General features: G+C 40.3%; 1 long non-coding RNA gene across 3 annotated transcripts in view; it reads left to right on the forward strand.

Moving 5' to 3' along the window:
- The window catches only part of LOC112587765, a 66,955-nt gene extending 44,734 nt beyond the window's left edge, over nt 1–22,221 (forward strand). For all 3 annotated transcript variants that reach the window (XR_003112210.3, XR_006542586.2, XR_006542588.2), the window contains one exon: nt 21,672–22,221. This is a non-coding gene — a long non-coding RNA (uncharacterized LOC112587765). The remainder of the gene's footprint in view (nt 1–21,671) is intronic.
- Nucleotides 22,222–24,911: the final 2,690 nt, after the last annotated feature.

Raw genomic sequence — 24,911 nt, forward strand, 5'->3', positions numbered from 1 at the left:
CACCTCATCCTCTTATCGTCCCCTTCTTCTCCTGCCTTCAATCTTTCCCAGCCTCAGTGTTATTTCCAATGATCAGTTGTTTGCATCAAGTAGCCAAAGTATTGGAACTTCAGGATTGATAGATTCAGGATTGATTTCCTTTAAGATTGACTGGTTTGATCTCCTTGCAGTCCAAGGGACTCTCAAGAGTCTTCTCCAATGCCACAGTTCAAAAGCATCAATTCTTTGGTGCTCAGTTTTTTTTATGGTCCAACTCTCACATCCATACGTGACTACTGGAAAAACTGTAGCTTTGACTATATGGACCTTTGTCAGCAAAGTAATGCCTCTGCTTTTTAATATGCTGTCTAGGTTGGTCATAGCTTGTCTTCCAAGGAAATAGTTATTACTTGTTCCTTATTACATATGCAGAACCATGGGGGATAGAGTAGAAGAAATGGTCCTCAACTCTTAATGATGGTCCTCAACTCTTAACACTTTATGATGATAATGTCAGTAAACAATTATCAGCTGAATTGTGAATTACAGATAAATACTTTTCTAACTGGGCTATCAATGCCCTGGGGTCCTCTTCCCTGTCATCAAGAGAGTTGTCCTTTCCCATTTCCCCCCTTTTGTAGCCCATCTCTTGCTTTGTCTAAGAAAGGCATACACTTGGCATTTTCCAGTTCTTACTGTGGTCCTTGGCTCTGGCCTCTAAACACCCCCTCCCCACTCCAGGGCACAGTCGATTTGAGATACTGACTTGAGGGAAGAGTCTTTTAGTTGGAGATGTCAAGAACCTCCCCCAACCCCGATCTTTCTTTCCTTTCCTATCTTGTATATATTTGTGTTGAAGATGAAGCATGGCACTGGAAAGTGTTTTGGCTCTTGCTGGTTGTCCTAAAATACACTGACAGTAGACCATGGGTCTAGTTTTTATTTCATGACCTTCTCTTTCATCCCTTGTTGCGGTCCTTTAATGGACCAGAACCTGGTGGTCTGGAGTCGACAATAAGAAAGTGATAAAAGACCCAGAGGGATGGTATGGGGAGGGAGGAGGGAGGAGGGTTCAGGGTGGGGAACACATGTATACCTGTGGCGGATTCATTTTGATATTTGGCAAAACTAATACAATTATGTAAAGTTTAAAAATAAAATAAAATTAAAAAAAATAATAAAAAATAAACATAAAACATGATACCATAAAAAAAAAAAGAGAGACAGAGAGAGAGAGAGAGACAGAAAGAAAGACAGAAAGACATGGGGACCCAAGCTCTGATGGAGCAAGGGTGCTTTATTAGCAGAAATGCAGGCTTATATATCTGTAGTAAGATGATTACTCAGCTATTACACAGGATGAAATTTTTTCAATAGCCACAACATGGATAGTCTAATACATACAAGGTCGATGACGCTGAAAAGAGTCACTGCATGTCTCATCCTATGATCTCAGTCCTGAGAACTGTGTGCAGCTCTACTCGTTCTCGGAATAGGAACTGATAAGGAACAGAGAATCCTTGAGAAATAGAAAACAGCATGCAGGAATCCTGTTAAATGTTCCCTGACAGTCCCTGACTATTATTGAGAAATGCATAGCTCTTGCGAGTTTGATGAAGTTAAGACAAGTATTGATAAGAAATAAGGAAAACTAAAAATGGGCCTCCCCCTTGGAACCCTCACCATCAACATATTTCACATAAGTGATCCTTTTTACTGGAGAAGGCAATGGCACCCCACTCCAGTACTCTTGCCTGGAAAATCCCATGGACGGAGGAGCCTGGTGGACTGCAGTCCATGGGGTCACTGGGAGTTGGGCACGACTGAGCGACTTCACTTTCACTTTTCACTTTCATGCATAGGAGAAGGAAATGGCAACCCACTCCAGTGTTCTTGCCTGGAGAATCCCAGGGACGGTGGAGCCTGGTGGGCTGCCGTCTCTGGGGTCGCACAGAGTTGGACACGACTGAAGCGACTTAGCAGCATAGCAGCAGCAGCAGCAGAAGCAGATCCTTTTTACCTGTTGTTAATGCTTGTCCCTGTGATGTCTTTACCTAAAAAGAAACACACCTGTGAGGCGCACAAGTAGAATAGGTTTTTGTTCAGTCACCAGGTCGTGTCCAACTCTGTAGATAGGTTAAACAAAGATGGTTAATGTGAGAAGTGTAACTGGAACATTTTCAGGAGCTGTTGAAGTTTTAAGTTACCTTGGAAAAGCCTGTAGATAAAAATTTTGTGTGATACTGTATAGTGTAAATCTGCATTATAATCATAATGGTAAATAGACGCTTAAACTACAGAAAATTTTCATCTTACTTCACCTTATGTTTTAATTTTATCTACTTCCTAATATAAAATAGCAACATCATGATGAAAGCATGATGAAAAGTTTATAAACCACAGTGTTTAAAATTTTTTTATTAAAACATTTTTAAAAAATTGAAGTACAGTTGATTTAGGGCTTCTGTGGTACCTCAGCTAGTGAAGAATCCACCTGTGATGCAGGAGACCCCTGGTTCTATTCCTGGGTCTGAAAGATCCCCTGGAAAAGGGATAGGCTACCCACTGCAGTCTTCTTGGGCTTCCCTGGTGGTTCAGATGGTAAAAGAATCCATCTGCAACGTGGGAGACCTGGGTCCGATCCTTGGGTGGGAAAGATTCCCTGGAGGAGAACACGGCAACCCCCTCCAGTATTCTTGCCTGGAGAATACCATGGACAGAGGAGCCTGGCGGGCTACAGTCCAAAGAGTGGGACATGAGTGACTAAGCAGGGCACATATTTAATTTACAAACGCTGTGTTACTTTCAGGTGTACAGCAAAGTGATTCAGCTGTATATGTATATATACACTTTTATATTATTTTCTATTATAGGTTACAAGATACCGAATATAGTTCTGTGTGCTATACAGTAGGTCCTTGTTGTTCATCTGCTTTGTATATAATAGGGTGAATCTATTAATCCTGAACTCATAATTTAGGAGTTTATAACTCCTCCGCCCCTTCCCCTTTGGTAACCGTAAGTTTGTTTTCTATGTTTGTGAGTCTGTTTCTGTTTTGTAACTAAGTTCATTTGTATCAACTTTTTTAGATTCTACATACAAGTGATGTGTGGTATTTCTTTTCTCTGACTTACTGTACTTCGTATGATAATCTCTAGGCCCCTCCATGTTGCTGCCAATGGCATTATTTCATTCTTCCTTACGGCTGAGTAGTATTCCATTGTATATTTGTACCACATCTTCTTTATCCATTTAGATATTTTCAGTGGACATTTAGAATCCCACATAGTCTTTTGTGATTTGTAACTTTATCTGCATAAAACATGTTTGATCACAAAGTCTAAGGAAAGTCCTCTCATGAAATAATTGGTGCTATTTCTTACCCTTCTACATTATTCTTATTTAACTTTTCCTGTAACATGTTTTCAATATTATTTGAGAACATTCAGTTCTTTTATAAAAAGCAAGACAACAAATGGGATAAATAAAACTCATAAGAAGCGTTAAGCATAGTAAGAAAGCTAGTAACTTATGAAATGCAGGCAAAATTGACAGCACGTGCTTGGGATAAAGAATGGCCAAACAGTAGCTTGTGAGACACAGGCAGAGTACATGTGTTGAATATAGATAGTAAGTAACCTGTGAGACAGGTTGAAGATGGGATAGATGAAATGTGTGATGGAACAAATAAGAGGGTTACTTATAGGTTCAAAGACATGGAAAAGCCATCCTAAAGTAAGCTGATGCCACCTCTAAGCATCCTTATATTGGCCATCCATTGGAGGCTCCTGATATGGTCCTATTTTGGGCCCACATGCCCACTGTCTAAGAGGCTTGTGAAGACCCAGGGCTATGGAGCAGGCTAGTTGCCAAGCTGTTTCTATGCCCAGGCTTCCTTGGTCCGAGTCTCTTGGATAAAGCTAGTGTTTGTGTTGGCTCCAGGCACTTTGTCTATAAAGCCCTGTGTTCAAACCTCAGTCGTCAGTGCAGAATGTTGATGCAGGAAACATGGGTGGTGTGGTCATCCCATTGTGTACTGCAAGATACTTGCCCTGTACCCTGAGCATTTGGGTTTTTCTTCTGGGACCCTTTCTTCCATTGAGAAGTATTAAAAATTGCATGTACTACTACATTGGTATAAAGATGAATACAATCCAGGCTGGATGACAGTTTTTTTCTTTCTGGTAAAAGAAGTTTAAACAGTTTTGTGGACTTGTAAAAGCGCCATGGACCCTAGGTACTGAGTCTACAATTCCTGGTGGAAAATTGTGCTGGTTCCATCTGCTTGTGTCCTATCCTACATGTGTTAGCTTACTTCTTCTCTTTCCCTGGCTTCTTGCTGTGCTTTAAATTGATTAAATAACCTGTGTAATTCAAATATTTTGATTTGGTTGGCGAACCTTTGTGTTCTATAACCTTTGAGAGAGCTTACCTGAGAGCGTAGGTGGAAGTTACCATTGGATCAAGGTAATTGTCTCCTCAACATCCCCCAAAGCCAAACACTGGCATTAGTGCACACACGCATGCACCCAGCTGACTGAATGGCACCCTGCCTTTCATCCTAAGCCTCCTTTTCCAAAAACTGCAATTTTAACCATACATTAACTAGCTGAATACAACAGTATACCTTAACTAGTTGAATACAACAAAAAGATTTATGGTTGATTTTGTAACTTAGAAAAATGTATAGTTTTATGATAATAGATCTGTGTCATTTTAATATTGACAACATTTTACAGTTTATTTTACAGTCTTGTAAACTTACCATCGTGATTTGTATCTTTTTTTTCAGTGGATTTGTGGATTTTATAATTGATTACTTTGGGTAAAGGTCAGAGGTCTTTTTTTTTACCTGATGGTAGGACTAGCTCTGGTAAGTAGGTTATGTGCTAGATATTTTTCATAAATTGAATGAGCCAAATATAAAGCTCCAAGGCTTTGACTATATGCGTGCGTGCTCAGTTGCTTCAGGCATGTCCAGTAGCCCGCCAGGCTCCTCTGTCCATGGGATTCTCCAGACAAGAATACTGGAATGCATTGCCATGCCCTCCTCCAGGGGATCTTCCTGGCCCAGGAATTGAACCTGGTCTCGTACGTCTCCTGCATTGGCAGGGGTTCTTTACCACAAGTGTCACCTGGGAAGCCCTTTGACTACATATATGCATATATTCTAAATGTATAACATATATTTATATGCAATCAGGAAAAATATATTGAAATGAACAAATTTATTTTTGTACATTTTCTTTGTATTGAATTAAACAAAATAACTCAAGAACAAATCCCACGTGAAAGTGGCATCAGTCTTGGCCAGAAATGCCCTCTTCTCTGCACTTGGCCGTATCTCCAGCAGTCGGCAGAATGGTCCTCCAAGATGTCTATGCCCCGATCCCTGGAATCTGTGAATTTATTACATTACATGGTAAAGGCCATTTTGCAGATGTAATTAAGGTAACGGACCTTGAGAGAGCGAGGGTATCCTGAATTGTCCAGGTGGGCCGGATCTAATCACACAAGCCTTTAAAAGCAGTGACTTTTCTCTCGCTGGAGACTGAGGAAGGCGGCAGGAGGAGAAGGCGGGGGTTTTTAAGCACCGGAAGCATTTCACTCCCCGTTGGTGACTCTAAAAATGAAGAGAGCTGATTAAGTTTGTCGAAGCTGAGACAACCTCTTCCTGAGAGCCCCCGAGGATGCAGGGACCTCAGTCGCACTACAAGGAAAAGGAACTGAATTCTACCGACAACCTGAATTGGCCCAGAAGCACATTCTTTCCAGAATCTCCACAGAATTGCGGTGGCTGGCCAACACTTTGATTTTGGCCCTGAGACCCAGGAGGAGAGGAGAAACCAGGTGAGCCCACCCTACCAACAGAACTGTGACTGAATGAACTTTTTGTTGCTTCAGGTCACTAAATGGGTGGTCATTTGTCATGGCAACAATAGACAAGGAGTCTGTGCCCTCCTAGCTTCCAGGACAGTGCTACACCTGCAGCTCTTTTTGACTTTTGATTTTCCTCCCTCTGGAAAAGCAGTCCTTACAGCAAAAAGTGTGACCACTGTGTGTGTTTCAGTCACACTGGCTTATATATGCATACTTCAGAGATATTGCAGGTTTAGTTCCAGACCACCGCAATAAAGTAAATATTGCAATAAAGCGAGTCACCTGGAGTTTTGGTTTCCCAGTGCATATAAAAGTTATGTTTACACTGTGCAGTAGTCTATAAAGGATACAATAGCACTGTGTCTAAAGAAAACAATGTGCATACCTTAATTTAAAAATATTGCTAAAAAACGCTCTCTGAGTCTTCAGCAAGTCCCAGTTCTTTTGCTGGCGACGGGTTTTGCCTCCATCTTGACTGCTGGCTGATCAGGGTTGTGGTTGCTGAAGGTGGGGTGGGCTGTGGCAGTTTCTTAATGAAGTTTGCTACCTTGATTGACTCTTGTTTTCACAGACGATTTCTCTGTGGTATGCAATGCTCTTTGATAGTGTTTTACCCACAGTAGAACTTCTTTCAAAATTGGAGTCAATCCTTTCAAACTCTGCTGCTGCTTTGTCAACAAAATCTATGTAATATTCTAAATGCTTTGTTGTTTTACAACAAAGATGGCTGCTCAACAAAGAAGATTGTTGTTCAACAATCTTCACACCATCTTTACCAGGGATAGAGTCCGTCTCAAGAAACTGCTTTCTCCTCATCTGTAAAACAAGCCCTCATCCACTGGAGATTTATCATGAGATTGCCGCAATTCAGTCACATCTTCAGGCTCCACTTCTATTCTTGCTATTTGCTCGGTATCTGAAGTTGCTTCCTCTGCAAAGTCATTCACGAGGGTTGGAATCAACTTCTTCCAAATTCCTATTGATGTTGATATTTTGACCTCTTCCCATGAATTGCAAATGTTTTTAATGTTACCTAGAATGGTGACTCCTTTCTAGAAAGTTTTCAATTTATTTTTCCCAGATCCATCAGAGGAATCACTCTCCATGGCAGCTATAATTGTACAAAATGTATTTCTAAATAAGACTTGAAAGTTGCAGATCTCTTTGAGTTGCAGAATGGATATTGTGTTAGTAGGCATGAAAACATTAATCTCATACATCTTCATTACAGCCCTTGGGTGATCAGGTGCATTGTCAATGAGTAGCAGTATTTTGAAAAATTTGTTTCTGAGCATTAGGTTTCAACGATGGGCTTAAATTATTCAGTAAACCATGTTGTAAACTGATGAGCTGTCATCTGGGCTTTGTCATTCCTTTCATAGAACACAGGTAGAGAGGACTTAGCATAATTTTTAAGGACTCGAGGATTTTCAGAATGGTAAATAAATACAACCTTCAACTGAAAATTGCCAGCTGCATTAGCCTCTAACAAGAGTGTCAGCCTGTTCTTTCAAGCTTTGAAGTTAGGTGTTGAATTCTCTCCAGCTGGATTATATCTTCTTCCATTACAAATCCATTTCATCCACACTGAAAATCTGTTGCTTAGTGTAGCCACCTTCATTATCTTCCCAATGACTCAGGTGGTAAAGAATCTGCCTGTCATGCAGAAGACCTGGGTTCAATCCCTGAGTCGGGAAGATCCCCTTGAGAAGGAAATGACAACCCACTCCAGAATTGTTGCCTGGAGAATTCCATGGACAGAGGAGACTGGCAGGCGGTAGTCCATGGGTTCACAAAGAGTTGCACACGATTGAACAATGAACACTTTATTATCTTAGCTAAATCTTCTGGATAAGTTGCTGCAGCTTCTACATCAGCACTAAACTGCTAAACCTTTTTTTTTTTAATGTTAATGGAGATAGTGTCTTTCCTTAAACCTCTGCTAGCTTTCAAGCTCTCCTTCTGCAGCTTCCTCATTTCTATCCTTCAAGACAAATGAAGAGAGTTAAAGGCCTTGCTCTGGATTCAGTTCAGTTATGTCCAACTCTTTGTGACCCCATGGACTGCAGGACGCCAGGCTTCCCTGTCCATCACGGAGTTTACTCAAACTTGTGTCCATCGAGTTGGTGATGCCGTCCAGCCATCTCATCCTCTGTCGTCCCCTTCTCCTTCTGCCTTCAATCTTGCCCAGCATCAGGGCCTTTTCCAGTGAGTCAGTTCTTGGCATCAGGTGGCCAAAGCATTGGAGCTTCAGCTTCAACATCAGTCCTTCCAATGAATATTCAGGATTGATTTCCTTTAGGATTGACTGGTTTTATCTCCTTGCAGTCCAAGGGACTCTCAAGAGTCTTTTTCAGCACCACAGTTCAAAAGCATCAATTCTTTGGTGCTCAGCTTTCTTTATAGTCCAGCTCTCACATCCATACATGACTACTGGAAAAACCATAGCTTTGACTATATGGACCTTTGTCAGCAAAGTAATGTCTCTGCTTTTTGATAAGTTGTCTAGGTTGGTCATAACTTTTATTCCAAGGAGCAAGCATCTTTTTAACCTCATGGCTGGAGACACCATCTGCAGTGATTTTGGAGCCCGGGAAAATAGTTTCTCACTGTTTCCATTGTTTCCCCATCTATTTGCCATGAAGTGATGCTATGCTCTTTGTTTTTTGAATGTTGAGTTGTAAGCCAACTTTTTCACTCTCCTCTTTCACTTTGATCAAGAGTCTGTTTAGTTCCTCTTTGCTTTATGCCATAAGGGTGGTGTCATCTGCATATCTGAGGTTATTGATTTATTTCTCATGGCAATCTTGATTTCAGCTTGTGCTTCAACCAGCCCAGCATTTTTCATGATGTGCTCTGCATATAAGTTAAGTAAGCAGGGTGACAATATACAGCCTTGATGTACTCTGTTCCTGATTTGGAACCAGTCTGTTGTTCCATGTCTGGTTCTAACTGTTGCTTCCTGACCTGCATACAGATTTCTCAGGAGGTAGGTCAGGTGGTCTGGTATTCCCATCTCCTTCAGAACTTTCCACAGTTTTTGGTGATCCCCACAGTCAAAGGCTTTGGCATAGTCAATAAAGCAGAAATAGATGTTTTTCTGGAATTCTCTTGATTTTTCTATGATCCAGCAGATGTTGGCAATTTGATCTCTTGTTCCTCTGCCTTTTCTAAATCCAGCTTGAACATCTGGAAGATCATAATTCATGTACTATTGAAGCCTGACTTGGAGAATTTTGAGCATTACTTTGCTAGTGTGTGAGATGAGTGCAATCGTGCGGTAGTTTGAACATGCTTTGGCATCGCCAAAGGGATTGGAATGGGATTGGAAAGAAAACTAACCTTTTCCAGTCCTGTGGCCACTGCTGAGTTTTCCAAATTTGCTGGCATATTGAGTGCAGCACTTTCACAGCATCATCTTTCAGGATTTGAAATAGCTCAACTGGAATTCCATCACCTCCACTAGCTTTGTTCTTCGTGATTCTTCATGATGCTTCCTAAGACCCACTTGACTTCACATTCCAGGCAGTCTGACTCTAGGTGAGGCTTACTAACACAGTTAAATATTGTTGTTTCTCAGGAAATAGATCAGAGGAGAGGGAGTGAGATGGGGGAATGGCAAGTTGGTAGAACAGTCAGAACACATCCAACATTTGTTGATTAAGTTCTCTGCCTTACATGGGTGCAGTTCATGGTGCCCTTCAAACAATTACAATAGTAACATCGAAGATCACTGATCAGAGATCACTGTAACAAATATATTACTGAAAAAGTTTGAAATATTGCAAGCATTACCAAAATGTGACAGAGACATGCAGTGAACAAATGCTGTTGAAAAATAGTGCCAAAAGACTTGCTTGAGACAGGGTTGTCACAAACCTTCAATTTGCAAAGAAATGCAGTATCCGTGAAGCTTAATAAAGTGAAAAACAAAGAAAGAGGTGTGTCTGTGCTGACTATGGTAGTGTTCATTTGAAATAAAACCCAATTCAAAGAGATTAGTTTAAAAATCCTTTATCTACCTATGTATCTACCTACCTACCTGTCATCTATTTAGGTGATCCAGGTGACTCATGGGAGAATCATGGAGAGGCAGCCTGTGTAGATGACCGACTCCAGCAGTGGGAAATGACTCTGCTGACCCTGGACTCAACAATGTAATGGAGGAGGACTAGGTTCTTCATGGTGGAAGGGAAGAATGAAGCCCCGCATTAAGCAACTTAAGCTCCTGGCAGGTTACACATATCCAGATTTCAGAAGAATTTTCAAGAGGTCTTTGCTTCAGGTTTGGCTCTCCCTCTTGAATCCATTGCTTCATGATGGGATGGAGGATTTGTGAGTGTTCCCTGTTCTATCTAGCTCTTCCCAGGATTCTCTATGGTACCAAGTCCTACATCCTGGGTCTAGTGGGAAGTCTCCCAAGTTCAGTCCTCATGCTGGATATTGTCTTAGCCTTTGTGCTTTTTAGACTGTATGTCCCCTCCCAATAACTTCCATTTAGTTTCTGGTCCTAGGATCCTGCATCAGGATTCCAGGATTCTTCTAAGCATGACTTCTGGATAGTCATCCAGTTACCCCTGATTCTTTTCTGTAAGAAAATGAAGTGTTGGTAGTGAATGCATGGGGAACAAGGGGTGAGCACTTCAGATCCTTTGGTTAGAACCCAGAGGCAAACAGCCCTTCGATATTGCCAGCACAAACCTCATAATTCCAATGAATTATGCTCAGAGAATCTTTTATTCCCCTACCATCTTGAGCTGAATTGCCAAAAGCTGTATTGTCCTTGGCTTCCCAGGTGGTGCAGTGGTTAAAAAAAATCTGCCTGCCAGTGCAAGAGATGCAGGAGACGTGGGTTTGATTGCTGGATCAAGAAGATCCCCTGGAGGAGGAAATGACACCCACTCCAGTATTCTTGCCTGGAAAATTCTATGGACAGAGGAGCCTGGCGGGCTACAGTCCATGAGGTCAAATGGAGGTTTTTGGTAGCCTTGAATAGTGTGGGACTAGAGACAGGCCCTCGTTTGACTTACTGGACAATATCCTAGAGCCCTGTAGGAGTAGGGGTTCAGAGACTGAGAGAACAGGGCTGCAGTAGCAGCTGTGCTTAGGGGTCTACAACCCTTACCCCAGTGCAGAAAGGCTGAGGAAACTGACAAATGGCTTCACAGGTCATGGCTCTTGGGCACTCAGGGACATGGTGATAACCATCTCAGATTCAATGGGTGTATCTACAGGTACTTCAGTGAGCCCCTTCATGGGTCACTGCCCCTTGGTGAAGGGGCTTGCATAACTCAGTGAAGCCATGAGCCGTGCTGTGTGGGGACACCCAAAGGTCATAGTGGAGAGTTCTGACAAAATGTGATCCACTGGAGGAGTGAATGGCAAACCACTCCAGTATACTTGCCGTGAGAACCCCATGAACTGTATAAAAAGACAAGGCGACGTGACACTGAAAGATGAGCCCTCCGAGTTAGAAGGTGTCTAGTATGCTACTGAGGAGGAGTGGAGGAGAACTACTAATAGCTCCAGAAAGAATGAAGCAGCTGGGCCAAAGAGGAAGTGACGCTTTAGCTGTGGATGTGTCTGGTGATGAAAGTAAAATCCGATGCCGTAAAGAACAATATTGCATAGAAACCTGGAATGTTAGGTCCATGAATCAAGATAAATTGGATGTGATCAAGCAAGAGATGGCAAGAGTAAACATCGACATCTTAGGAATCAGTGAACTAAAATGGACAGGAATGGGCGAATTTAATTCAGATGACCATTATATCTACTACCGTGGGCAAGAATCTCATAGAAGAAATGGAGTAGCCCTCATAGTCAACAAAAGACCCTGAATTGCAGTACTTGGGTACAATCTCAAAAATGAGAATGATCTCGGTTCATTTTCAAAGCAAACCATTCAGCATCACAGTCATTCAAGTTTACGCCCCAACCACTGAAGCTGAAGAGTTTAGAAAACCAGAGATCAAATTTGAACCAGAGATCAAATTGCCAACATTTGCTGGATCACAGAGAAAGCAAGAGAATTCCAGAAAAACATCTACCTCTGTTTCATTGAGTACACTAAAGCCTTTGACTGTGTGGATCATAATAAACTGTGGAAAACTCTTAAAGAGATGGGAATACCAAACCATCTTCCTTGTCTCCTGAGAAACCTGTATACTGGTTAAGAAGCAACAGAAGCCTGTATGGAAAAACTGGTTTAGGATTGAGAAAGGAGTATGACAAGACTGTTTATTGTCATGCTGTTTACTTAACTTATACACAGAACACATCATGAGAAATGCCAGGCTGGATGAGTGACAGGCTGCAATCAAGACTACTGGGAGAAGCATCAACAACCTAGATGATACCATTCTAATGGCAGAAGGCAAAGTGGAACTAATAATCTCTTGATGAGGGTGAAAGAAGAGAGTGAAAAAGCTGGCTTTAACTAAATAAATAAAAAAAAAAAAAGCAAAGATTATGGCCTCTGGCCCCATCACTTCATGGCAAATAGGGGAAAAGGTGGAAGCACTGACAGTTTTCCTCTCCCTTGGCTCTAAAATCACTGTGGATGGTGACTGCAGCCTTGAAATTAGAAGACAGTTGCTTCTTGGAAGGAAAGCTATGACAAACCTCGACAGCGTGTTAAAAAGCAAAGACATCATTTTGCCAACAAAGGTCCATAGAGTCAAGGCTGTGGTCTTTCTAGTAGTCACATACAGTTGTGAGAGCTGGACCATAAAGAAGGCAGGGTACTGAAGAATTGATACTTTTGAACTGTGATATTGGAGAAGACAATTGAGAGTCCCTTGAACTGCAAGGAGATCAAACCAGTCCATCCTAAAGAAAATCAACCCTGAATACTCATTGAAAGGACTGATGCTGAAGCTGAAGCTCCAATACTTTGGTTACCTGATGTGAACAGCTGACTCATTGGAAAAGACCCTGATGCTGGGGAAGACTGAAGGCAGAAGGAGAGGGCAACAGGGGATGAGATGGCTGGATGGCATCACCAATGCAATGAACATGAACTCAGGCAAACTCTGGGAGATGGTGAAGGACAGGGAGGCCTGGTATGCTGCAGTCCATGGGATTGCAAACAGTGGACACAACTGGGCAACTGAAAAACTTCAGTGAGAACTCTGTTTTCATTTATGGCTATGACACTCGGGTCCCCTGAAAACAGGATGTGTGTGTGTGTGTGTGTGTGTGTGTGGGTTGAACATGCCCCCACACATGGGTGCTCATGCACTTAACGTTGGGAAGTCAAGATGGGGAGTGTGAGAGACATTTTTCAGAATTAGTGTCTTTTTCATGAATATTCTTTTTACTCTAGGAACAGCCCTTGATATTTTACAGTTGATTTCTCAATAGCCACACAAATACTAAATAATGCTGTGCCTTTGGCTGTAACTGACTAAGTCAGGAATTGGATGCCTGATCAATGTCACATCAACCTGAATCCTTCCCTAGTATCTTTCTGACTGGACTTTAGTAGGAAAAAAAGGCTTTCTATTATGGGGGAAGGAGGCATGAAATGAAATATTTAGGAACTGTTGGATGTCCTATTTTCTGTCATATGGAAGAAATCATCTACCTTGGAAGGAAATAGACTGTGAGAAGCAAAGGCAAGACCCAGAGTCCAGGAATTGCTCATTTTCAATTGCTCTTGCATTCCAGCTGAACCTCTGACCTTGCCATTGGATTGTTCAATCCCTTAATAATGTAAGTTACCCCAGTATTCTTTCAATAAATCTTGCTGGATTTCTAGGAGTCCTGACTAATACAGTTGACACAGTCAATAGTCCATACAACTATAATTGTTCCATATGTGGTACAGATGACAGGAAGAATCAAATGACAGGAAGTCAGGAGTTAGAGAGATCCTTAGGGAAAGGGCAGGTAAGATGAGATGATTGACTAAAACTTTGACTTAAATGGATGGGGAGGAGCCTTTTGCTGCATAATATTCCAAGCCAGGATAATAGAATGTCTAAAAAGGCAATGGTCCCAATTCCAAAGATATAGTTGAGAGACAAAGAGTAGTTGGAGACGAGAGAGTGTAAGAAGAGATAGGGTTGAAGAGGAACTTCACTGTTGAGGACTTTGAATACCAAGCTAAGAAGTTTGTGCTTTATTGTAACTATTATTGTTGTTTAGTCATTAAGTCATGTCTGATTCTTTGTGACCCTTTGGACGATAGCCCTCCAGGCTCTTCTGTCCATGGGATTTCCTGGGTGAGAATACTGAGTGGGTTGCCATTTCCTCCTCCAGGGGATTTTTCTGACTCAGGGATCGAACCCCTGTCTCTTGAGTCTCCTGCACTGGCAGGCAGATTCTTTACCACTGAGACACCTGGGAAGCCCCAAGGAGACTAAAATTTTTCAACATGAAAGTGGTATTACTAAAGTAGTATTTTAGAAATTTTGACATGGTAATGTGTAAGGTGAATTAAAGGAAGTAGGAAGTATATATGAACTGGATATATGAGTTGGAAGACAACTGCAGTCATCCTGACATGAGTGACAAGAACCTGGATCAGAGTGTTAGAAATGGAAATGGAGTGTCTTATTCATCTCTTCATCCTTCATATTACTTAGCAGAGTAGACTGATCATCTTGTAGGCACTCATCAAATTCTTGTTAATACATAAGGAATTTGTGGGGATTTTCTCCCCGGGACTTGGAAACGACGAACCTGAAAGAACAAAACTCGGACAGTCTCTTGCAAGGACTGGCAAGTTTATTTCTGCAGTCGAGCCTTTTTATAGAAGCAGGAACAAAGAGCTTAGAGTATATGGCCAGCAGAGCACGTACGGGGTTAAGACATAATCAGTAAAAAATATTTCAAGGACAGCGTGTTCTAAATGACCCAGGTGTTTATCCCATGACCCGTTTTCCCAAGCAACATCCTTAATATTTATTATTAAATCTTGGCACCGAGCATAGCTAAAGGCAGGAGATGTTTTTCAGCCCGCAGTATGCAAAGCTGGGGTACTTCTGGCCCTTCGCCATTTTCCCAAGGACCTTCTCCTTCCAGGCTATTTTGCACTCTGCTTCCCAACATATCCTCCTTTTGTTTTTAATTTAAGTACGGCAGCTGCTAGTCGGACTCTGTTATGGGAGGCATGGAGTCTTGAGTATAGACATCTGTATCCTATAAGCAATGACAGAAAAAGTAGGGTGATTAATACATATATAAAAATGTTGCTTCCTGAAAACCAAGTTCTAGGGTCTAGGGACGATAGGGTTTTAGTTAAAGTATCATAAAATTGAGTGCTATACAATTCCTTAGGTACCTCAACTTGAAAATTAGCAATTTGTTGTTTCAACAGATTGATGTCTAAACTTGAGTTATCTGTGAGATCCTGCAAAGGTGCTTTAACTTTATCCCAAGGATACTCAGTGCCATTGTAGGGCATGTTAGACAAAAAGAAGTAAAATTCCAGTGACAATGTATACGTGTTTGAAAATTCAGTTGCTGCACTTGATCTCCTAAGTGGATTACCACAGTTTGTAACTCATTAATTCAGGTTTGTAATTGCTAATCTATTTGAGCTTGTCGAGTCCAAAGATCATGAGAGTCTTTGTGCCATGCAATGATAAAATCAAGATTTTGTATAGAATTATGTAAAGCCATACCAGACAAAGTTCCTACAGTCACAATGGAAATAAGGCTTAAGATGCCTGCAATAATCCACCCAATGATGCGCTTAGATCGCCTAAGTCCAGTTTTCAACAATACAGAAAGAAATACAGAATCAGTCCAAGGTTCAGTTAAGTTTACAGGAAGCCATAACTCAGATCTTTGTTTAACTAGCGCAATGCTAACATTGTGATATGAAATGGTGTGATTAAGGCAGGTATACAATGCACATGCAGTACAATTGACAATCTTGACGGATAAGTCAATATCAAAATGCCTTACAATAAACAAGTACGGAAGGCGAACACATGATTGAATATAGCCAGTACTGTTGTATAGGAAGGTATAATTAGAAGGACGAAACACACCCATAGTCCCATAAACACTAAAGAAGTGCTCTAAGGCTGCTGGAATTTTCCAAATGTGCCACTGCTCTGGCCCCACAATGGGGACGACAATCCTGGGTCATGGGGGTGATAAGCCCCCATTATACCAATTCAGCGATATGTCCTTATCAGTCCAGAAACTTGTCTTAGATTTATGAAAGCCTTCAATGCTTGATCTATTAAACCAGGAGCAGTTATGATGTTCCTCCTGCTCTTCAGAACAGTTTACAAACAACCCATGAGGTCCCCAGTCAACAAATTTAAATGTGTGATTAGTATGATTTTGCTGAATTATAGAAACTTTCCCAAATTGGCCTCGACAGTCAGACCAATGTAACGGTTGTATCTCCTGTTTTCTTCTCCAAGATACAGTATGACATGAAGGTTCCTCTGGTTGAAAAAGCGAGTTCGAATAGTTGGCTGTCTGGCCTGGATAATGTCGCTTGGAGCCATTAAGTAAGAAAGATGCCTTAGCAAACATTCCCAGACACAAAGCAGTCTCATTGTTGGCAGAGTATGCCCACCACTGTGGGAAGATAGTCATGCAAAGGGGATGAGATCTAAAAGAGATAGGCAAGGTTTTGAATCCCACGGAAATGTTGATTGGCTTTCCCTCATCTTCTTCATGGATTGGTCGCTTTATGGACCAGGGACTTGGAAAATGCATGCTATCATTGGTAAAGATCATAGGGGCTTTATCTACCCAATCCACTATGGAGAGAAGTGGTGGGTTGGGTATGGATGCCCAATAAACATATTCTGCACTTACCCCAGAGGAACAGGAAAGAACAGCTAACATTGCCAAAAACAGCTTATCTGGAGTCATAGGAGTTCCAGTGCTCTTCAGTGTTTGCTCAGCCTGACGAGTCATGTTTTTCACTTGAGCCCATGGCAGGTAAGGATTCAGACGATGGCGTTTCCTCATTGGCTCCTCCAAGGTCATTGACGAGACCTTTCATGTCAGCTTTGTCACTTGCTGAGGGAGTCTGGTCTTGGGGTCCTTCTCGGTAATGGACATGGCGAAGGGGAACCCAGATTTCCTCTCCATCTGCAATGACAAGACCATAACCCTTGCCTAGGAGTCATAAGATTCCTGGCAGCCACTGATTAAATTGCTTATACCATATTGGTGTATTGATTTCTAATTTGCTGTTTTTGTCTTCTGCAAAATGTCTATCTGCACGAGTGTCAGAATTATTTTTTGTTAGGTTTAAAAAATTTAGGGAATAAAGAGTTAAAGATAATAATAATCGAGGGTTCATAGGATAAGAAGTGTATCTCCTCTTCTAAATTCCCCCTTTCTGTTTTAATAAGTGAGTTTTTAGGGTGCGGTGGGTTCTTTCAATAATGGCTTGACCTTGGGGATTATAGGGTATTCCTGTAATATGTGTGATGTTCCATTCTGATAAAAATGAATGAAATGAGTGCAAGATAAATGTAGGTCCATTGTCTGTTTTCAGGACTGAAGGAATCCCCATAATGGGGAAGGTGAGTAAAAGTGCGGAAATGGCATGTTTGCTGGATTCTGAAGAGATAGGTATTGCCCAGGTAAAGCCGGAAAATGTATCTACTGAGACAAAAAGCAAAGAAAACTTTCTTGGGGAGCAGTGTGAAGTCAGATTGCCAAAGGGAATTAGGTTGTTGCCCCTGGGGGTTAACTCCTGAAATCATAGTTCGTAAGTGCAGAGGAGCATAGATGTCACAAGTTTTAATAATGTGCCTTGCTTCAGTGAGGGGAATATGGTATTTAGAGTGCAGTCTGTTAGCATTGGTATGAAGATTAGCATGTTCGTCATTGGTAGATGTAAAGACGGGAGTTATGAGCCTGTCAATGGCATCATTTCTTGCAACCAGAGGGCCAGGTAAACCTGAATGAGCACGTATATGTGCAATAAAGAAAGGTTCTATACGTGAGCGAATTAAGGCTTGAGTCTGTGAAAAAAGAGTATATAATTCTTCATCTAGGTTGTATAAAAAGGAGGTAAATTGGGAAAAAGGGAAGCAAGGTATTTGGAATCAGTATATATGTTGAAGGATAATGGTTGAAGCGACAAAAGAACATATAAAGCATACAATTCAATTCTTTGTACTGAAGAATAGGTAGTGGGTAATTTCTCTTTGATATCAGGGCCGACAATCCCTGCTATGCTTTTCTTGTTGCCATCAATGAAATAGGTGGGTGCATTGGAAATAGGCTGGGATGCAATGATATTAGTTACAATGAATTTAGTACATTGTAGAAAGTCCCATAATTTTCCTTTTGGCAAATGAAATGAGATAACATTTTGAAAATCACTTAATGCCATTTGCATGGTCAGGTTATATTGTAAGACAATTTGCAATTCCTTTTTTGTCAAGGGGACATGTATTGCATATGGATCAAATCCAGTCAAAGTTTGTACATGGCTTCTCCCTGACACGATTAATTGCCCTATTTTCTCAATATACGATATGATTTTTTTAGACTGTTTAGTGTGTAAATATACCCATTCTATTGGGCTGTGTTGAGCTGTAATTGCGGTGGGCGAATGTTCAGTGGGGAATATATATAAAGAAACTGGTTGATCATGATCTAGCTGAGTTGAGAAAGATTCTTGAATGTGTTCCTCCACTAAAGCTAGCTCTTCTCTGGCCTCTTTGTTAGCTGCCTAGGGCTATTAGGGTTAAGGGATCCCTCTAAAATTTTAAATAGATTTTGTAAGATATAGGTAGGGATGCCGACAGATGGCCGTAGCCAATTAATATCTCCTAGCAGTTTTTGAAAATCATTCAGCGTGCATAGAGACTGCATAGAAATTTGAGTTTTTTGAGGTTTGATTTTAGATTCTTCCATAACATGTCCTAAATAATTAAAGGGTGCTTTCAATTGAATTTTATCTGGTGCAACAAGCAAGCCATGATTTTGAAGAGTAGTAGCAACTTCATTATATAACTGTTGTAAACAGAGTTCAGATCCCATGGAGAGAAGTATATCATCCATGTAATGAATTATGAAAGCAGTAGGATACTTGTCTCTAAGGGGTTGTAATAAAGCAGATATGAGATATTGGCAAATTGTAGGAGAGTTCATCATTCCCTGAGGTAGCACCTTCCATTGAAATCTTTTAACAGGAGCCATGTGATTTATAGAAGGAACTGAAAAAGCAAAACGTTTTCTATCTTTAGGATGCAAAGGTATAGTAAAAAAGCAATCTTGTAAAATAATAATTATAGATTAGCCTTTTGGTACCATGGAAGGGGAGGGTAATCTGGGTTGTAAGGGCCCCAAAGGTAACATGGTATTGTTAACATTTCTTAAATCTATCAACATTCGCCATTTTCCTGATTTCTTTTTTTATTACAAAAACAGGGGCATTCCATGGGGAAAATGAAGGTTCTATATGAGCTTTTTGTAATTGTTCATTTATTAATTGGGTAAGAGCTGCCAATTTTTCTTTAGTTAGGGGCCATTGAGGTGTCCATATTGGGGTATCAGATTCCCAATTGAGAGGCAGCGGTGTTAACTCAACGGCCCCCATTAAAAAGGTTCATTTAAAGAAATTGTGGCTTTTGTTTGTTCAAGAAAATCCCGCCCTCATAAATTGATAGGGATATGGGTAATCATTATGGTTTATTATAAGCTACAATTTGATTAGGGCCATACATTTGTAAATAGGATGCATTGACAAAAGTTTGTGTGGCATCAGCTTTGCTTATTCCCAGTAGTCTAGAAGGAGCTATAACTTTACCCCAATCAAGGGGCCATTCTTTAGCTCTAATGATTGAAATGTTAGCTCCGGTATCTAGCATATTTGTGAAATTTTTTCCCCGTATGTGTAAAGTGAACATGGGTTTCTGATGTTCCTTTAATAAGGTGGATAGTGCAGCAGTAAGGTTGGTACTATCAAAGCCTCCCTGCCAAACTTTATCAGATGCCTTCATTGGTTTGATATATGGTAAAAGTAATAATTGTGCAAAACGTTCCCCTTTTTGTAAGTATCTATTTCCTATTTTCACAACATTTACCATAACATGTATTTCCCCTTCATAATCTTCATCCATAACACAGGTCAATATCATTAAACCTCTCATTGTGCAGCTACTACATCCCCAAATCAGTCCCATTCTCCCGGATGGAATCGGGCCGTAATATCCAGTGGGAATTTTGTGGGGGTTGTATAATTCTATTAATTCCATGTCATAAGGACTAGGTATATCAATGCAAGCACTCTTAGATGTAGCTGCTTGTAGCATCTTAACGTTGGGTCCTCCTTTTGTAGCGGGGCTAGAGGATGGTCCTTTATTAGTTTCCCTGTTGTTTTTGTTGTGCACCGGGGGTCAAGGTGTTTCCATCCTTATCAAATTTAGAATGACATTCATTCATCCAATGGAACCCCTTTTTACATCTTGGACATATTCCTGGGGGTCTCTTCTTATTAGAAGTAGTATTATTTTTTTCTGGCCTGTGTTGGTAGGAGGCATTGTTTTTTCATATGGCCGGGCTTCCCACGGTTAAAACATTTGGCATTAGTAGCTTTCTGTACATTAAAGGTTTCTAATGCCGCCAATTTTGTTCTATGGTACATAGATCCAATATCCCTACATGCTTTCAAATATTCCATAAGAGAGCCAGTCTCTCGAATTGGTCTGAGCATGGATTGACATTCCTCATTAGTGTTTTCAAAAGCAAGTTGTTTTAAAATAATATTTTGTAAAGTCACATCCTTAATAGATTTTTCAATTGCATCCTTTAATTTTCCTATAAATTGAGAATATTCCTCCTCATGTCCTTGAATAGTCTTAACAAATGAACCATCAGAGTTCACGCTATCAACCTTTGCCCATGCCCTGCAGGCAGTTTCTTTAATGAAATGCAACACATGAGGGGTAATATTAGCTAATTGCGCAATCATATCAGCCATGGCTCTTGTTCCAGTGAGTATGTCATAGGTTAAATTGGCAGGGTTATCATGAGATTGCTGGTCAATCATCATTTGTTGGGCCTCATCATTAACCCATATTTGCCATTGAAGTAATTGTTGAGGATTTTGAACCATCTTTGTTATTTGAAAAAAATCATATGGCATCCAATGATCAGCCCATCCTCTAAGGAATTCTACACAGTAAGGAGAAGTAGGTCCATACAGAGTGCATGCTTTCTTAAAGCTAGACAACATGCCAAAATCTAGATTAGCCCAAGTATTTTGGTCTTGGGTAGGTTGATTAAACTGTATTGGGAAAGCAAAAGCGCAAGCAGGCATCTCCCGAGGAGGAGTGAAATGATTAGTACAAGCAAAGTTAGCAACTGCTGTTACAGGCAGAGCAGAAGGAAAAGCCTCAGACTTGGGCTGTCCATTGAATGAAATGACCTCCGTTCTAAGTGGCTTCAGTTTTGATACATCCTGTATATATATGTCTCTAAGTTGTTTTTCTAAGGATTGTGTCTGATTGAGCATAACATTCTTATATTTCAAAGCATCTTGCATATCTTGTTCCTTAAGCTCATATTCATGTAAAGACTGAATAGTCTTTACTTCCAAATCAACGTTATGCCCTTCAATTTGTTCTATGATAGCCCGTATGAGTGACCATGTAACCCTTGCCAATATGCTTGCAAAACATTACTTTTAACCCTTTTCTATATGTCTAGATTGAGTGTCCCCTCTTCCGGGAACCATGGATTATGTTCCAATAGTATATGATAGCAGTCATTCAACTGATCTCTTGAAACATTAACACCGTTTTGTTTAAAAAAATGATGCATTATAGAAATAAAAGGAATCTTACTGCTATGTTGTCCCATCCTGCAGGGGCTCGTCGCTTTGTTCAGCCTTCCTTTCAAGTCCCTGTTCAGGCGCCACTTGTGGATATTTTCTCCCCGGGACTTGGAAACGATGAACCTGAAAGAACAAAACTCGGACAGTCTCTTGCAAGGACTGACAAATTTATTTCACAGTCAAGCCTTTTTATAGAAGCAGGAACAAAGAGCTTAGAGTATATGGCCAGCAGAGCACGTATGGGGTTAAGACATAATCAGTAAAAAATATTTCAAGGACAGTGTGTTCTAAATGACCCAGGTGTTTATCCCATGACCCGTTTTCCCAAGCAACATCCTTAATATTTATTATTAAATCTTGGCGCCGAGCATAGCTAAAGGCAGGAGATGTTTTTCAGCCCGCAGTATGCAAAGCTGGGGTACTTCTGGCCCTTCGCCATTTTCCCAAGGACCTTCTCCTTCCAGGCTATTTTGCACTGCACTTCACAACAGAATTCAAGTCTAGTAATGTTATATTCATGTCATCAACATCTTATTTTAGAATTTTTATTACAATTTAAAAATAAACTATATTGTTGAATTATTGAAGACAGTGAATATCAGTTGTCATTGAAATCCAATATAACCTCGTAAATACGTATGTTTCTTTGTTGTTCCTTTTAAGTCACACAAAAAAACATCCATTGCTGGAGTAAGGTTTGTTGATGTGTTTATTAGAAACTTACTTTCTTATATCTTTAAAATCTATGTAGACTATTCTGTTTATTACTTCATAAGAAAATAGAATATCCTCAGTCACTTACAGTGTTAATTGGTTTTCTATCAACAAAGAATACTACTTATGAGCTTGATGAAAATACATGAAGCTTTCTTTTTCCTTATAACTTATCTTTTGAGAAAATGGCCAGAGCAAAGACCATTAGTAATCATGACAGAAAATAGAACATGAAGATGCCTATGGCTTCCCTGGTGGCTCAGATAGTAAAGAATGTACCTGCAGTGTGGCAGACCTGGTTTCATTCTCTTGGTTGGGAAAATCCCCTGGAGGAGGGTGTGGCAACCCAGTCCAGTATTCTTGCCTGGAGAATCCCCATGGATAGAGAAGCCTGACAGGCTACAGTTCATGGGGTTGAACAGAGTCCGGCACTACTGAGAGACTAAGCACACAGTCAGTGGATCTCATATTTTGCATACTATGCTTTTGACACTCTATTATTCTATCTCCTTTTATTAGTAGAACACCATGCCACCCCCTACTATGCATCTCTTCATGACTTTACATTCAGTGATGTCATACTGGTAGCTTGAAATCCTGGTGGGAGTGGTGGAAGTATTTACATATCAGACATTGATAAACACTATAAATAAATTCCGTTGATTGTTTATTCTGTTGTATGGCATGTGGATCTGTGATCTGTTTTTGTAAACTAGAACTTCCTAGAATACATCCACTTATTTGCATATTGCTTATGCCTGCTTTCATACTACAGTGGGAATGTTGAGTAGTTGCAACAGAAGCTTTATGACCCACAAGCCTGAAATATGTGCTATGTGTCCTGTTAAGAAAAAGTTTGCTGATCCTTAGTCTAGACTTTAAAAGTGATGGAGAAAAATGTTAATAATCAAGATTAAACTTAAAAGTGTGTTGTGCTTATGGCTTGTCCTTGATGAAATGACTGACGTTCTGATGTATGTCTTCATTCTTTCACACTTTACTCTTGAATATAATGAAAATATTATTCCACATTGGAACTACATTCGATCATTCATAATATTGGTTATCTATGGAGACAAGAGGTCAGTCAAACTCAAGGAGAACATTCTGTGGGAATCAATTGCTGTGTGGAATTCATGATAAAAAAAAAAGTAGTCACAAAAACATATACTGTTATATTCCATTTCTGTGAAATGTTGAGCATAGGCAAATTCATAGAGACAGAAAGTATAAAGCTTTTCCATTTAGTGGTGTTTCTAGATTTGTTCACACAGTTCAGTCATCACCATGATATAATTTTAGAACATTTTCAATGCTGCCAAAAGAAATTCCATACATATTAGTAGTTATTCTCATTCCCCATTCACTTTACCTAAGAGCTAGGCAACCAGTGATGTTTTAGTGTATTCACAGAGCTATATAATGCTCTATAAATATTGCACACTTTATTATTACTTGTAAAACATGACATATTTTTGTAGTTTATAGTAAAGATTCAGTGTATAAGATACATATTTCTTTTTTAAAAAAGGTTCATCGTTGATACTACAAAGCTACAGTAATCAAAACAACATGGTATCAGCACAGAAACAGACATATAGATCAATGGAACAGACTAGGAAGCCCAGAAATAAACCCACACACCTACAGTCAATCTTTGACACAGGAAGCAAGAATATACAATGGATAAAAGACAGTTTCTTCAAATGGTGTTGGGAAAGTTGGACAGTTACATGCAAAGTCAGAGCACACCCTCACACTATATACAATAAACTCAAAATGGCTTAAAGGCTTAAACATAAGATGACATCATAGAACTCCAATAAGAGGGGCTTCCTTGGTGGCTCATTGGTGAAGAATCTGCCTGCCAAAGCAAGAGACATGGATCCTTGGTCCGGGAAGATCCCATGTGCCTCAGAGCAACTAATAAGCCTGTGCACCACAAGTATTGGGCTTGTGCTCTAGAGCCCACAAGCAAGAATTACTGAACTATGTGCCACAAATCCTGAAGCCAGGTTCCCTAGAGCCTGTGCTCCACGACAAGAGAAGCCCCTGCAATGAGAAACCTGTGCACAGCAGTTAGAGAGTAGCCCCCGCTGACTGCAATTAGAGAAAACCCTGTACAGCAACAAAGGCCCAGCACAGCCAAGTAAATAGAAACAAAATTATATATACATAATAAAAAAAACTAGAACACAAGCAAAACATTCTTCAGCATAAATTGTACCAATATTTTCTTAGACAATAGAAATAATAGCAAGACAATAGAAATAAAAGCAAAAATAAACAAATGGGACTTAATCAAACTTACAAGCTTTTGCACAGCAAAGGAAACCATAAAACAGACAACATAAGGACTAGGAGAAAATATTTGCAAATGATGCAACCAACAGGGCTTAATTTCCAAAATACGCAACCAGTGCATTTAACTCTAACAAAAAGACAAATGACTCAGTCAAAAATGGGCAGGAGACCCAAACAGATGTTTCTCCAAGGAAGATGTAGAGATAGTCAAGAGACACATGAAAAGATGCTCAATGTTGATAGTTATTAGAGAAA

This window comes from Bubalus bubalis, chromosome 11, assembly GCF_019923935.1.
Source record: "Bubalus bubalis isolate 160015118507 breed Murrah chromosome 11, NDDB_SH_1, whole genome shotgun sequence".
Lineage (NCBI taxonomy): Eukaryota > Metazoa > Chordata > Mammalia > Artiodactyla > Bovidae > Bubalus > Bubalus bubalis.